Source organism: Vombatus ursinus, unplaced genomic scaffold, assembly GCF_900497805.2.
Source record: "Vombatus ursinus unplaced genomic scaffold, bare-nosed wombat genome assembly UNPS02001419.1, whole genome shotgun sequence".
Lineage (NCBI taxonomy): Eukaryota > Metazoa > Chordata > Mammalia > Diprotodontia > Vombatidae > Vombatus > Vombatus ursinus.
In genome coordinates this window covers 20,189,396-20,207,012 of record NW_020941197.1, presented here as the reverse complement: position 1 = coordinate 20,207,012, position 17,617 = coordinate 20,189,396, and the positions used below count along the sequence as shown (strand labels likewise).

The following is a 17,617-nucleotide window of genomic DNA, read 5'->3' as shown; positions in this document are numbered from 1 at the left end:
GAGTTTGCTCATATTCCTTTCATCTTATCACTCACAGAGCCCTCACTCACCCCCCTAAGACACTGTATCTCTAGAATTCCTTTCTAATACTGACTACATCTTCTCTCATACTCTGAGGTATCATTGGAATACTCATTGTTTTACTTCACCATTTCCAGACTTTTTCTTTTTTTTGGTTGTTTTTTTAGTGGCATTACCGATGGCTGCAATCACATTGCTCTTCTGCTGACTTGATCTTTGGGGTTAGATTTTGTTCCAAGAATAAATAAATTGACATGATCTATCCTTTACAACATTCACACAGAAGGAAATGAACTATGAGCACGCTGATTGGGGTAGGGTGGGTCAACATGCTTAATTCACATAACAATCAAAATAATATAGGAGTTTCTTCTTCTTCTTCTTCTTCTTCTTCTTCTTCTTCTTCTTCTTCTTCTTCTTCTTCTTCTTCTTTTGCCTTTAAATCAAAAATGTTCTTTTGCATGGGTCTGCAGAAGAGCCTTAATCTTGGGCAATCTCAAATCATGTCAACTCCAAACACTGGTATCCCACCACTGTCTTTTAATTCAGTCCTTTGATGGTCACTACTACACTATGTAGATGATGGGTTTGTGCAAGCGGGGGATACACACACATGATAAATAGCAGCTTTGGTGGGACTGGTTGGGTTGGTGCTTCTTCACTGGACTTTAGTGACAGCTTCATGGATGGAGGTATCCACATAATTCCAAATTCTTTGTGGTCAGGTCACACATGTTGATCAATCACTTGGCAGTAGGTAGATGTGCTTCTCATTGATCAGATATTCCACTTGCTTAGTAGTTAACCCTGTGAAACTGAACATTCCAATCTGGTCAGTGATGTGATTGCAAGTTCCTGGGGTGCCAAGAGATTCCAGGTGCAATCTGAGTTCAGCTCTCATTAACAGAATCTGGTCAGCCATTGTGTTAACATTTTCTTTCCACATAGTAAAGAACTCAGGACTGGAAAGGGTAGAGGCCACTACTGAGCTCCCTGAGCAGAAAGGTTGGACCACAAGATAAGCACAATCTTCTCCATCTGGAAAAGGACACGTAGGACGTCATCACCATCTTTCCCAATCACGGTCAGGTTCCCCACAGGCTCATTGTAGGGCCTGAAGTTCTTGGAGAAGGACTGAACATAGAAGAGCTCAAAGCCCACATTCACAAAATAGTGGATAGCCCAGGCATCCTTGTCTAGGTCCCCAGATGCAAAACCTTGATAAGGTGAGTCGAAGAAAGGGAACAGAAACTGGTGCTTCAATCTGGAGAAGATTGCTTCTCCCATTGCTCTGGGGTTGGATCAGTGCCAGTGGGGTTATGTGCACAGGTATGAAAGACAAAGAGAACTCTGGAACATTCTCCATATCTTGCAGCAGGCCCTGAAGGGCAATCCCTCGCTTAGCTGCATCCCAGTAATGGTATGTTCTCATGTCCATAAAGCCAGCAGCACCAAACAAACCATTATGATTTTCCCAGGTTAGAGAAGATACGTAGACAGGAGTGGCTGCATGGTTTGTTTCATTGTACCACTTGCGTAAGAACTCGGCTCCAACTCGAAGGGAACCCGCAAAGCCTGCACATGTCCCCAAGAGCAGTGCGGGAAGCATTGTTTCAGAATTCTGGCAATCCCAAGATAGGCAAATACTCATGGTTTAGAGCATCATTTCTAGTAATCTGATGTTCCATCTTTCTCACTACTGGCAAAACCCAGGGCTGCCAATCATCTGTGCGATATGCTCCCACTTCTAGGTTGACCTTGCCAGGGTCTGGGTCATCCAGGAAGTCTGCAGTGAGCTTGAAGATTAGGAGCGACTGTGCCTGGGGCACTTCACTGAAAATGGACAAAGGAATGGCGAGGCTGAGGGTGGCAATGAGGGTGTGGACACCTCTGGTTCCAGCTCTTGCTCCAAAGGCATTGATCCTGAAGTCCTTCAGACTTTTTCTTTGCTTTCATCACTCAGTAACTTTTTTTCCAGCCTGTTCAAGTTTATCACCCATTAGATCCTAGCAGCTTTTATCTACTAGCTCTCAGATAATTTTCCATCCTTTCTCAAAGAGTTCAATGCCAGGCTCCCACCCTGTTTTTTACCCCACACTTAGAGTGCCATTATAGAGCACTAGGGGATTACATTACATACCCTAAACTCCCACCTTATCAACCTCTTCAACTCCCAAGAACTCGATTACAGAGCTTCAGATGCACAGTGATGGTCACACCCTTGGTCTTGACATGGCCCATAATTGTTCCTCTTCCATGATCAAAAACTGAAAAGTTTTATTTGACAATAACCCCCTTTCATTCCATCTGTTACTCTGCCTTATTCCTCCTAAACTTATGTGGGGTCCTTACCATGACCTCTAATCCCTCCACTCCTCAGTACATTTTATGGCCATGATCTTTGTTCTGGTTTTATTTGCCATGCTCCCAGTCTTGACCCTTTAGCTAACCAGTTCAACTCATCAATTTCCTCTACTCTTGAATCAGTCAATCAGATAGTATTTATTGACTACCTACTATATACCATGCACTGGACAAGTGCTGTTTCCCTTGTCTGATTGCCACTCACAGGGTGTCAAACACCAACACCGTATTACTCCCATTAAATATGTTATCCATTAATGGATAGTGTGAAAGACAGGAACCATGCTCACTGGGTCCACTGCAAATTTATGTTATCTCTTTTCTACTTGTCTTTGATGAAGCATGACAATCCTTTTATTGCTCCCAAATTTATGATTTTTCCCATTTCCCAAAAATCTAATCTCTTTGCCTCAAGCTTCCTTTACTACCTCCTCCCCCACATTCATACCTAAGCACCTCAACTCATACTTTATTAAGAAAACAGAGGCCATGTTCCCTGTTTCTTTTTAACTCTGTGCAGTCTGACTTCTGACTTTACTGTTCAATTGACTTTGCTCTCTCCAAAGTCAAAAAGACCTCTTAATGCCAAATCTAATGACTTTTTTTCAGAACTTATCCTTCTTTGCCCCTCTTCAGCTTTTGACACTACTGGTGACTCTCTTCTGTTTGATACTCTCTTCTAGGTTTTCATGCTACTACTCTCTCTTGGTTCTTCTACCTAACTGACTTCTCCTTAATCTCCTTTGCTGGATCTTCAAATAGGTCACACCAGCCAGCCTTTGGAGGCTCATGGGGTTCTCTGTCCTGCACCATCCTTCTTCTCCCTCTATATTATTTCACTTGGTGATCTCATTGGTGCCTATGAGTTCGATTTCCATCTCTGCTGATAATTCTCAAATTTACTTTAACAGCTCTTTTTTTTTTGGCTAAGCAATGGGGTTAATGATGATATTTAAAAAAAATTAAAGAGTGAAAAAAGATTGTACTGCAAGAAGAGGAAAGGGAGAGGCAGAATAGGGTAAATTACATCACATGAAGAGGTGTAAAGACCTGTTGCAGCAGAGGAAAAGAAGGGAGGGGATGAGCATTGTTTGAACCTTAGTTTCAGGATTTGGCTCAAAGAGGAAATAACATACACAATCAGTTGTGTATAGAAATTTATCTTGCTCTACAGGGAAGCAGGAGGGGAAAGGGAAAAGAAAAGAGAGGGAAGATTGAGAGAGATGGTGGTCAGAAGGAAAACACTGGTGAGGAGGGACAGTGTGAAAGGAAAGAGAAAAGTATAAATGGGGAAAACAGAAAGGAAGGAAATATGCAATTAGTTTCCTTATATGTAAAATAAGGGAGTTGAAGTAGATGATCTTTAAGCATACCTAGAATTCTAGCTTAATAATAATTATCTTTTTTTTAATGATTTGAGGTTGATTTTGGCTTTTACAATAAAAGAGTCATTGACATGCATGAACACAGGAGATTTGGGTGTATAATGCTCTAACTTCAGTAACTATTTTCAGAAGTTTATTGAGAAGTAGTTGATTTCTTTTTTTTATTATTCAACATTAATCATCTCCCATATCCAATATTTCCAATATTTTTTCTTTTCTCCCCTGTTCCTAACTTTGCCTTGAAGTGGCTGAGTATTATTGTATGCTGATGCCATGCACATACTGTCTTTATTTGGAGGATCTTCTCAAGGTCTTTCTATCCTAGCATCTTTAGAAGCAAATATTGGTCCAGAATCTGTAATTATCTTCTTGGAACTCTCCTTGTTTAGGCTCATCATGAGTCCTAAAAGATGAGATAATAAAACGGCATCTTTCAGTCATTGGTCCTTACTGCTTGTGGGTGCATAAAGAAATTACTGTCAACTATACCCATTTCTTTGCTTGCCTTCAGAAGGAAAACCTACAAATTATCTTTCTATTTTATTGGAATTTTCTTTTGTCTTCTGGTTTCATTAATTTTGAGTTTCCCAAGAATTTCAATATTAATGTGGTTCAGTTCTTTCAGTCAATTCATCTTGATTTATTGGGCCTTTGGATAAGAACAATGAAACTTCAGCAAGTGTTTATTAAGTGCCTATTACATTCCAGGGACTGTGCAAGGAACTGGGAATACAAACACAAAAATTAAACTTGTTCCCTCCAGAAGCTTAAATTCTTTTTTTTAGTTAAATTGAAATTTTTATCTTTAACTGAATTATTATGCTTTTGTTTCATTGTATATAGTAATAGTACATCATAATAGTTGGTGATCATCAATATTTGAGTTGTAATTAAAGTCTTTAGCTCATTTTTATAGACATTAATTTTTCTAATGAGACAACTTAATGAGTATTTTATATTTAAAATAATTTACATTCTTTCTTTTTTTAACCAGAGATGGAAATGCTCATTTTAAATGATGTTGATCCTATTCTAATGTTTATACTTTTCTAATTCATGGAAATTACTGCAGATTGCTGGGTATTAATCAGTCCATAAACATTTATTAAATGTCTGCTCTGTCCCAGGCATTGTGGGATACAAAGATGAAAATGAAAAAAAAAATCCATATTTTTGAGACTACATTAAATTAGGGGAAATATGTAGTTTGATGATACAAATACATTAAAATTGATGCAAAATAGATATAAGGTCATTTTTGGGGAGTGGGTAGGCATGAATAGTGGGTAGGCATGAATCAGGATGGGCCTCTTGTAACAGGTAGCACTTGAGATGAACTTTGAAAGGAACTGATGAGCATAAGAGTTAGAAGAAAGGAGATATTACATTCAAGGCATGGGGACCAGTCTGTGCAAAAGCAATGGGAGATGAAATTTCATGAACAAGAAATAGACTAGACTGTATAACATGTGAAAGAGAATAATGTGTAGCAAGCCTGGAAGGGTAGTTTGGCACCAAATTGTGAAGGACTTTAAATACTAAATTTAAGAATTTATATTTTATCCTAGAGCTGATAGAAAATCATCAGGATAAAATACAAACTGCTCTTTAGCTTTATGAAAATAGAATTTTATTGATATCTTTTGTTTCTGTATGACTTATTTTCTCCTATATTCTTTCTACTTCATTTTCTCCAGATCTTTCTGTTCTGTCTCAGAGGGCAGTCTTTTATAATAAATTGTTTAAAGGAAAGACAAAAAGAGGAATAGGGGGAAAAGTCAGCAAAACTGATTAACATATCATAAAAATTCTGGCAATATATTCAATGTTCCATATCTGTGGGCTCTTCCCACCCCAATCTGTGGGAAGGACTTGAAGGGAAATGACTTCTCATATCTCTTCTTGGGGCCAAGCTTGCGTTTTGCAATTTTACAATGTTCATTTTCAGTAGTTTTCTTCTGGTAGTTGCTCATTCCATTTACATTGTTGTAGTCAATGAGTATAGTGTTTTCTTGGCTCTGTTTACATTATTTTGCACATTTCATATGTCTTTTCATACTTATCTATATTCACAATTTCTTATAGCACAGTAACATTGGAACACATCCAGGTACTAGAATTTCTTTAACCATTCCCCATTTGATAAGCATCTACTTGGTTTTCAGTTCTTTGCTACAACAAACAGTGCACAACTTCAACTCCAACATTGTGATGTCATTGGTCATCTTTGAGTATGAAAGTTGGATAACAATAATACCATAAATGGTGCTAGTATAAATATGTTATTGTATATGGAGCCTTTGTCAATGACTTCTCTGGCATAAGACTAACTGGCATATCAGACTAACTTCAAGGTCTAATGGTATGGACATTTTAGCTACAGTCAAAATTTACAGAATTGTTGTCCCAATCCACAGCTCTTTCAACAATACATTAGCATGACTGATCCTTTTCAACATTGACTCTTCCCATTTTTTGCTATCTTTGCCAATTTGCTGTGTAGAGGTCAAGCTTCAGAGTTGTTTTGATTTGCATTTCTCTTATTATTTGGAACATTCCTTCATATGTTGTTAAAAGTTTGTAATTTCTGTTGAGAAGTGACTGCTTGTTCATATATATTGAACATATATATTGGAGAATGGCTTTTGATCTCATATATTTCTGTTAATTTTCCATATATCTTGGATATCAAATCTTTATCTGAGAAATCTGAGAGATTTTTTTGTACTAATTGATTATAATAAGCTTACAACTTATAGGGGGCAATATGTTGAATAGAAGATAATATAAGTATATGCTATGTTGGCAGCATGTTGGAGTGCTTACAGAATTATTTTTATTTTTCCCAATGTATCTCCCAACACTGAATATTGGAAAGAAAAAAAAAGATTGAACTAGCCATATCTTAGCAGACAGCAAATAGTTATTTTAGAGTATCAACAGTTAAAAGTTTACATTCATGTGTGGTGTAAAAACTATGATTCTTGCCATCCTTTTATGCCTTTTGTGCCATTCCTCCATCATTGCAGGAATAAAAGGAAAGTAGTCATGAGTGAGGACCATTTGATATTTTTTCTTTGTTTCCTGGATTTCTATAAATAAAAACAATGCACTTATTTTTACCTAGCTGCATCAATATTTGATCAGCAGACTTAATCTATTGCCAGGATCATATTGGAAGTTGGCATAACTAACATGGTAAAACTTGATGGCATAATCTTTGAGAACCAGGGCTACCTCCTCAGTACAATAAGTCATTGTATTAGGACTTTGTGGCAACTTAGAGATAATGAAAGAAAAAAAAATCAACAGAAGCAGAAAGAAAAGAGACAAAGAGGTAAGAAGTGTCATAAATGCCATAATTTGGAAATTATCTGTCCCTTCTTAGAACTCTAATAGCATCTTTTTTTGTGTGTCCCTCTTGGATACTTCAGTTTTGCTTTGTAGTATAGTTCTTTCTGCTCAATTTCCCCCAGTCAAGTGCAAATTCCTTGGGGGTAGGGACTGTGTCTTATTTGTATTTCTTATAGCACCAAAGATGGTGCTTTACATATAATGGCATTTAATACATGTTTATTGAAAGGAACTAAATTAATGTTATTGCTATATTTAAATGAAACAACTGTGTGCTAAAATAGTGCATGAGACATATGGCTTGAGTTGCTGAAGGTGCTCTGTAAACTCAGGTGGGTGCAAAAAGTTTGTGACCTTTTCTGAGGGAGGAACATATTTGTACTAAGAGAAAGTTCATTTGTAGTGGAATGAGTACTGGTTTTGGAGTCAGAGGATTTAAGTTTCCATTTCAGGTAACTAATTATGACTTATAGACCTTGAATAAGTTTTTTAATCTTCCCAGGTCTCAATTTTCCCATGCAGAATTACAAAATTGAATTAGAAAATTTCTATGATCCCGTACAGCTCCCTTCGAAACTCGTTGACACTCACTCAAGACTATTATGAAAGTGGGTGAAGAACAAAAAAGCTGGGAGACCTGTCCAGTATCATTCTTTTTAGGCCTGATCCTTGTTGATCAAACCTCAAATATGTTTAGTTTAGGCAAGAACATCATTATATTACTCGCTGACATTTAAGTAGCGATTGAGAGCTTGCAAAGCCCTGTTTATATGCTATCTCTTTTGATGAATAGATCAACATAGATCAGGACTCCAGTAGACATTTAAAATCCCAAGAACAGTGTGCCACCTTGCAGGAATAAAGCAAAAGCAAAAGAGAGAGAATAAAATGAGAGAAAAAAGAGAGAAGGAAAATGAAAGAAATAATAGAAGAATTGAGGAGGAAGATAAAAGCAGTGTCTTTGGTTTACGCATGTTCCATATTGTCTATTGTGGACGTAGGGAACGTAGGCCATGCTTTACTTATTATTTTGGTAGAAAGAAGATTCCTTGTCCTCAGGGCTCCAAGTCCAACATACCGACAGTAAATTCACTTGCAAAATTAAATTACGAATGAGAAGCAAGCACCCTCCAAAGGGCCCAGAGGTCAGAACAATCTGGATTTAAATTAATTGCTTAATGGAAAAAAAATTCTATGAACAATGTTGATAGTTTGCTAAAGCCAGCAGGTGTTTGTAACTCTTTAAATGAACTAAGTTGGTAGTTACTAGTATGAGTTATGCTGAATGTAGAAATCATAATAGAAAACCCCAAAGCTAAGTATTCTTTTTAATTTTTTTTTTAAATTATCAGCTCATAATTAGTGATGAAGTACTCTTGCCTATTGGAAATTTTAGCCCTGGGAGTTAGAAGTACTGTACCCTTGCCCTAGCTGGTACACTAACTCACCAACTTACTTTAGGCAAACTGCTGATTCTTGTTTGGGGTAAAATGAGAAGGCCAAATTAAATGATGTCTGAAATATCCTTCTAGGTCTAACATTCCTTGGTGCTAATGTTTGCTTCTAGTCTATTTGTAGCCCATTTAGTACATGGTTTAGCATTTGGATTGTCCTGTATCATTTTCTCATAGTTGTCTATGTTCATCACATTCCCTCTTCCCAACCCTCTACCAGATGAACTCCATGTGAGCAGCATCTGTGTTCCTTTCATTTCTGTCTCCTGACGTTGTTCAGCACAGCCCTGCATAGGTAGAAGGTTTTTGTTAAATTTTCAATGACTGATTGATTGAAGTGACTAGATGAGCTTTAGGAATAAGAACAGCAAAACATTAACCATTATTAAAGTGAAAGATACTTACATAGTTAAGGTGGTGTAGCAGATGGAGAACTAGATTTGGTTTCAGGAAGATATGTGTTCAATCCTACCTTAAATACTTCAGAGCTGTGTGATCTTGGCCACAGGGTCACTTCATCTGTAAAACAGGGGTAATAATAGTACCTACCCCACAGAGTTGTTGTGAAACTCAAATGAGATAATAATAATATTAATAGTAATATTTTTATCATTCATAATGATAATAATAGCTAGCATTTATTTTGCACCTACTATTTGCCAGGTACTGTGCTAAGTGCTTTACAAATACTATTTCATTTGATATTCATAATTATATGCAAAACATTTTGCAAATTTTAACATGCTACATAATAACTATTATAATTACATATCATAAGAGCAAAACATATCATAGAAGCAAAACATATGAACAATCTACTCAACCTCTGTGCCTTTATCTTTATATATATATATATGCCATATATGTATATGTGCCTTTATCTATATATAAGGTTGAAGTAAAAAAGAACCCCGCATCTTAACTAGATGAAACCATATCTCAATCAACCAAAAAATCTTAGACTAAATGTGAAAAGTCTTTGGAAAACACTTGATGAAGAGAAATGACACCAAACTAAAGTTCTCCTCCAGTTGGCTATAGGATTTCATTATCTTCTCTGGGTCCTGTATAAAAGCACACAATTAGCTGGAATGACAGGGTTTTCCAAAAATGGAGCATGTGGCTTTCCAGCACTCTGTTGAGGAACAACTGCCAGGGAAAGAAGGAGAGGCCTCAGCTTCACCCATGGCCATGTTTCTTCCTTGCCCCACTCTTGTCCCTACCCCTTTTGACCAGAAGAGGACCTTGTCTGCCTCAAAGGGTCTGGAAGACATTGGACCTCTCATCTTCCTGTCAATGTCCTAGTATCGTATACTAAGGGCAATAATGGCTCCCATCAGTGTCTTCATGTCTTCAGTGTCTAGATCTGGTGGCAGTGTCTGCATGGATGGACCCAGATTCAGCACGTATAGGGAAAATTGAGTACACTATGAATGAGAGAAAAGGACTTACAGCAACTGGAAGTGAGCAGTCGCCCCTGGTCACATATCCTCCAAGCATAAGCCTGCTTTCCCCTTGACTCCATACGTATTTGCGGGAGAAGTTTTCACAGACCTATGGAGAGATGTTTTGTACTGTTTTTAATGTATCACCTTAGTAAATAACCCCTTTTAAAAGCTACTTAAGATTGACTGACTAAGTGATTCTCAACCTGTAATCTTGTGGTTGGGAAGCATACAAATGAGGAGTTTGATAATGATAGAATTAGATAATAATTCCCAACCTCTCAGGTGCACTCTAGAACCCTGAGGGTGAGATGTAGCCAGCCAACCTTTAGGAGCCCAACTTCTCACTGGATCTGAGTATAAAGATGAATGTTTCCTATATTTGCCTTATCTATGTGTAAAATAAAGGGGTTGGATTCTATCATTACATTAAAATTATTTTAATATTTACTACATACTAAATATTATGTTAAGCAATGTGGATACACAGAAAAATAAATTTTAAAAAATGCTTGTCCGTAAGGAGGTAACATTATAATAAGGGGGACAACATGTATAAATCACTGCATAGACGATAAATACAGAGTAGATTGAAGGTAGTTTTAGAGGGTATGGCACTAGTAGGTATGAGACTGTAAAAGGCCTCCTGGAAAAGGTGGTACTTAAGCTAAGATTTGAAAGAATCCATGCATTTGAAGAGTCTGAGGTTGGGAGGAAGAACGTTCCAGGAATGAGAAACAACCGAGATGGGGTATGGAGCACTGGGTTCATGGAGCACAAGTGTGTCATAATGGCTATATTGTAGACTACATGTAAAGCAGCAAAAAGAAGCATAGGAAGGGAAGAAGGGGGCGGGTTGTGAAAATATTCAAATACCAAACAAAAGACTTGACATGTGGTCCTATAAGTAATGGGGAATCACTGGAGTTTATTAAATGGATTTTGTGTTTGTGTGTGTGTGTGTGACGTAGTCAGACCTGTACTTTAGAAAATCACTTTGGCAACTGCTTTGAGGATGGACTAGAGTAGAGAGAGGCTTGAGGCAGGAAGACCAATTAGAAAGCTATTACAGAGACAGTGAAGTGGTGTAATGGATAGTGTTGGCCCTGGTGTCAGGAGGACCTGAGTTCAAATCCAGCCTCAGACACTTGACACTAGTTGTGTGACCCTGGGCAAGTTACTTAACCCCAACTGCCTTGCAAAAGAAAAAAGAAAGCTATTATAGTAGTCTAAGTGAGAGTTATTGATAACTTCTAAGGTCCCTTCCAACTCTCAATTTGTGATCCCATGGCTTTTCTCTAAAGTAAAATTAAGTTCCAGAGAATGTAAACTTCTTGAGGAGAGGGATTGTTTTGTTTCTGTCTTTGTAACATCATACCTGGTACTGAGCCTGGTGCATAGCTGGCGTTTAAAAAATGGGTTTTGAATGAATGAATGAAAGTAAAAGGGGGAAAACTGGCACACTACCCTGTTTTTTAGTGTGAAATTGTGCCCACTGATAATCTGAAGAGACATTGTGTATCAGTGAAAAGAAAGTGTAAGCAACCTGATGTTAACAATATGACTGCTTCCTTTTGTCTCTATTGAGTTCACTACTACGTTTTTAAAAAGCGAAGTCTCACTTAAAATAATTGTTATGCCTGAAAGTAGATTGAGATCATAGGTCTGTATCAGTCTAATCATTTTCTGCTACCTTGATACACTGCGAAGTGTTTTGTCCGTGACTTGTTTACAAAAACACAACCCAAACAATATACCACTGCTATATTTCAATAACCTCGCCCTACCTCCAAGAAAAATATTCAATATCATGTTTACTATGCTGAAACTGTTCCTCAGTTATAAGAATATTCATCCAGGTTTTTTGTGTGGGTTATAAATCTTTGAATAATTCTACAGTTTGTAAATGTCAAGAGCACAAATCTAGACTACATCTCTCCATGATCACTGTAAACAACAGCTCACATCTCGTAAGTGCTCGTTTGAATTTTAAGGTGGTATGTTGCATATAATAAAAATACTTGACATTTATAGTGCACATTACTGTTACAGCGAATTCTATATACATTACCCCATATGATCTGTATGATAATCCTAGGAGGTTGGTGATACAAATATTTGTATTATTCCATTTGACAGATGAAGAAACAAGCTCAGAAATAAATGAGATTTGCTCAATGTCACCCAGCCAATGACTGGCAGAAGTAGGATTCATGTGCAAGTCCACTGGCCACAAGGCCTGTGAGCTTTCTAAACCACCATGATAGCATTGTATAGAAAGAGGAATCATTTATCTTGCTTTTGTCACTTCATTTGCAAACAAAATCCCCTGAGTAGTGCAGCGTTTAAAAAGTTCAAGAGACATAATTTCTGAGTAATTTAATCATTTTATTAATAAAGCTTGCATATTATTAATAAAAGAGGTCAGTGGCACTCTCAAATGCCAAAGACAAATCATGGCTGTGGGCTCACACTTTATATGCCCTTGAAAGAGTGGGTGTTCCTGAGGGTGGCACTCAACTCTGATTGGTTAACAATTAATGAGAGAATGAATATTACAATGAGAGGGTGGGCTATATTACTATGAGGGTCTTGGGTATGTGACTTGAATCAGCTTAGTATCGGTCAAAGAGACTTATCAATTTCCATATCACCTGTCTGATAAAAGGGAGACTCCACAATTTCTCTGCATTTGGATTGTCTGTGTAAACACAATGAACAGAAATCCACTTAGCCTAAATATAGAATTTCTTTTACTATCTTTGATTAGCTCTTTAGCCTGGGTAAGTCTTTGAGAAAGATTTCCTACTCTGGTTGATTTCTGGATTAGGAGGTAGAAAAGGGGAAAAACCTTGGTCCTGATTCAATAATTAGTTGTTAATACAAGAAAGAAAGAATAATTCTTCTCAATAGAGAGCTGACAACCTAGCCAGGAAGAATTGGGTTTAAGCCCTGCCTCTGATGCAAATTGGCTGTGTGATCCTGAGAAAGTCACTTATACTCCCAGTGCTCTAGGCTGCTCCCTCAGGCTATAAGCTACAGAGGAGGTTTCAACCTGATTACTCCCTGCACCAATGGAGATCACAAGTTCAGTCCTTGTATCATAGTGAAATTGTCATTATTAACTGTGGTTTATAGTTAGATTAAGTCGATAAGAGATTATTGGGAGTCTACATTATTACTAGGCACTCTCTTAAATATAGAAGACTTGCTTCTAATGAATATAGAATTTAGTTGAGGAAACAAAACATAAACCCATAAGGTAATGTGAAATCAATTATAAAGCAACATCTGGATCATGGGTAGACTATTGCTGGTCATAATAGTACAAGTTGGTCATTTCTTATATTCCTTCTGTTTCCTGGGAAAGAAGAGTGATCTTTGGAATGAAAATGATCAAAAATTTTTAAAAAATGATCAGACAAAGAGTAACAGACTTAAAACTGAAAATGAACAAGGAGAGAAGAAGAAAGTACCTCCCTGTCTCTAGTGAGCTTGTCAACCAGCCTAGATAAATTATTGTTCATATAATTTATATTCATAGTTCCAGTATGTTCATAGCACTGGAAGAACTGGAAAAAGTGATCAGTAAATCATTGTTGATCTTCGAAAATCATGGAGTTAGAAGTTCTACCGGGCTGCAGGACTACAGAATGACTAGCAAATGGCCTACCATTCAGAAAAAGGAAGAGGATGACAATTACAGTAGTTCTCATAAAAGAAATGATCTGGGAACATTTTGAAAAGAAGTAGTAATTACAGAGTCAGCAAGGCTTCCTCATAATAACAACTGTAACTTACATAACACTTTAAAAATTATAAAATGTTACAAATGTTACATGTTATTCATCAAAAATAGTTTTTTTTCCATACTAATCTCATTTCCTTTTTGACAGGGTTATTAAACTGGTAGATCAGAGAAATGCTGCAGGCATGGTATACTTACATATTAGCTAAGATTTGATAATGTTTCTCATAAAATTCTGATGGACAAGATGAGGAGATATGGGCTAGGTGATAGAAGAGTATAAGAACTGACTGACTGACCAAACTCAAGGAGTAGTTATTAGCAAGTCATTGTCAGCTAAGGAGGTAGTCTTAAGTACTCTTCAGTTTTTTAATTTTTATATTGTTTCCAATGATGCAGCTCAAAATTTAAAAATGAGTTATTGTAAACTTAATATTCCATATCAATGCAAATAACATGCTTTGTGATCAGTTACAGCTAAATAATTTAACATACATGTTAAGTTAGAATTTCTATATTCAAAGTTTTATGTCTTTCAGAGTTGTTTTCACTCACATCGCTCTCTTGTAGGGTAAATTGTTATCTTGGTTCTGTTCAATTGAATTTATATTACTTCAAACAAGTTTTTTTTTTCCATATTTCTTTTTTTACAAATTTGTCATTTTCTGCAATATCTTTATTTGTGAAAAAATATTCCATTGTATTTATATGCCACAATCTGAAATGAAATGTTCATTTCTGGTTCTTCACTGTAACAAAAAGTAGTGCTATAAATATCCTTATAGATATAAGTCCTTTCTTTCTGTTCCTGACATCCTTGTCCTAATAGTATTTCTGGGTCAAAAGGCATATGCAGCTTATAGAGCTTCTAAATATAATTCCAAATTAGCAAAATGGTTGAATTAATTTATCATTCTAGCAATAATGCATTTGTGTGCCTGTCATTCTACAACCCCTCGAACAACTTCTATTTTATTCTTTTGTCATGCTTGTTGAGGTAACTATATGGATGAACTCTAGATCTGGAGTCAGGAAGATCTGGGCTCAATGTGGCTTTCGACAATGACTGTATGACTCTGGGCAAATCACTTAACCTTTATTTCATCAATAAAAAGGGGATAATAATAGCACTTGGTTTGTTGTGAGAATTAAATGAGTTAATATTTGTATATAGCTTTGCAAATCCTAAAGGGTGATAGCTGTGAGGTAAAAACTCACTTATTTGGATCAGTATGTCTCTTATCATTAGTAACTTGGAGCATTTTTCATGTTTGTTGATAGCTTGCATTTTTTTTCATTTTAAAACTGTCTATTTATATCCTTTGTTTATCTATTAAGTATAACTTATCTATTGGGACAAATGACTTATTAATATATATTTGTATTAATTCTTTGCATATATTGTATATAAGTGCCTTTTAGAGAAATATGATGGGAGATTTCTTACCCCCAAAATAATTATTTCCCTTTTAGTTCTAACTGCATTTATTTTGCTTATTTGGACACTTTTCAATTTTATCATTTTGCTATACATAGCATTTCTAGCAGTGTATTAAATAATGCTTGTGAAAATGGGTACTCTTGCTTTAAACATGTTTAAAGGTCTCTAGTGTTTCAGCCGTTAAACACAGAGCTAGTTCTCAGTTTTTGGTAAATTGCTTACCATTTTGAAGAATAGTCAATTTGTTTCTCTGATGTCTGGTGGTTTTTTTTTTTAACACACAAGTGCTATGTTTTATAAAAAGCTTTCTCAGCATTTGTTGATATAATCATGTAATGTTATTGTTGTTATATGTATGTTACTATATTGTTATATATTATATTGTTATTAAGTTATTACATGTTGTTATTAATAGTTTTTCTGTTGTTGAACCATCCTTAAATTCCTGCTATAAATCTAACCTTTTCATAACATACAGTCTTTTGAATATGTGGTTATATTTTCTTTGGTAATATTTTATTCAATATGCTCACATCAACAGTCATTCAAGATATTGTGCTATACTTTCTTTCTCTTCTTTCTCCTGGATTTAGGTATCAGGACCATATTTGTTTCATTAAAAGAATCTGGTAGCTCTCTCTCTCTCACACACAGAGAGCTAGTAAGTCTCTGAGGCCATATCTGAACTCAGGTCTTCTTGACTCCGGGCCCAGCATGCTTTCCACTGAGCCACCTTGCTGTCTCTGCATTCAATACCATATCAATAACATTTATCTAACAGGCCTTTTAAAATAACGTAGTTTCCCTGCTTATGCCATTCCTTCTTTTTTTGTAGCCATCAAAGTAGATTCTACTTTAGTTCTTCATCTTATCTCCATATGAGTCTTTATGTTGAAGGTGGAGTTCTTGTAATTGTGGATTCTGTTTTCTAATTCATCCTTCTAGTCTTCTCCATTTTATAGGTAAGTTCATTTCATTCACATTTATCTTTTATGATTGTTAGTTATTATTGTTTCTCCTTCTTCTTGTATCATATTCCATTATAGCTTCTCCTCTTTCTTTATTCCTCCTCATCCCCATCTGTTTTCAAGGAAAAAAGGTGGTAAAAAAAAAGGAATTGGAATTAATAATAGTTATCTATAATTTGAATCAGTTGACCCTCATAGTTTTCAAGTGAGTCTAATCACTCTTAAAGGGACAGCTAGGTGGTGCAATGGATAGAGCACTGGGCTTGGAATCAGGAAGACTCCTCATGAGTTCAAATGGCCTCAGACATTTAATAGGTGTGTGATTCTGAGTAACTCATTTAACCCTGTTTGCCTCAGTTTTCTCAGCTATAAAATGGTCTGTAAAAGGAAATGACAAATCATTCCACTACCTTTGTCAAGATGGCATTAATGGCATTAATTAATGATAATACTTATTAATTAATAATTAATTAATGCCAAGACACAACTGAAACAACTCAACAATAACAACAAAATTATTCTTAAATTATCTTTATAATTGAATTCATATAATTATTTTGTTTTCCAAGTTGGTTGTTTTGGACATGGTAATTATTATTGTTATCATTATTCTATTGATATGAATATATGGAAGGATATGGAATAGAATCACATAGAATGGATAAAAAAGAACAGATTATGATCCCCATTGTCAGGAGAAATTCTCAAATGGATGCAAACAAAGAATCATTTGAGCGTGTGAGTATAGTTATCTATAGAAATAGCTTATTTCATTTTTAGAATTGAACATCCATGAGGCAGGAACTAAATCTGATCTAAGCTTTCTCCCTTCCCCAGTGCCTAGCACAGTGCCCTGAACAATTTACTATTAGTTGAGTTGAACTGTATACTGAGTTTAAATTTAGCTAATCTAGGCATTCACATTAAAGCAACAGGAAAAAGGAGTCTGTGCCCATAGGAGCTGATTTCCACAGGAAGAAATGAAATTTGTACTTTGTTTCTCTCCTTTTATTTTTTAATACTTTTCCCATCATGGATCTTTTTCATCATCTGCTTCTCTTTTCTCTCTCCTGGTATCTCAACTTGACATCAAAAAATAGTCTCTGTCAGTTATCAACCTTTCTCCATGGTAGTTGGCCTCCTGTTTTCTTTGGCCACCAGTTCATCTCCTGTGAAATTCCTTGCCCTTCACAGTTTCTTTGGATTTGTGATTATCTGTTTCAAATGATAGAATCCTTTTATAGGATCCTAAAGTTACAGAGACCTCATACTCTACTTTCTAGTTTTCTTGCCCTATAGCATTCTTTTTTCCCCCACTTAGTACCTGACGATTTTTATTTTGACATTCACTATTCATTTATGTTCTTATATAGCATCCTTGCTACCCCCACCACACACACACACACACACACACACACACACACACACACACACACA

The 17,617-nt window shown here is 36.1% G+C and overlaps 1 pseudogene; it reads right to left on the bottom strand.

The window, feature by feature from the left end:
• Positions 1-679: 679 nt before the first annotated feature.
• Positions 680-17,617, bottom strand: part of LOC114046434 — a 43,919-nt pseudogene continuing 26,981 nt past the window's right edge.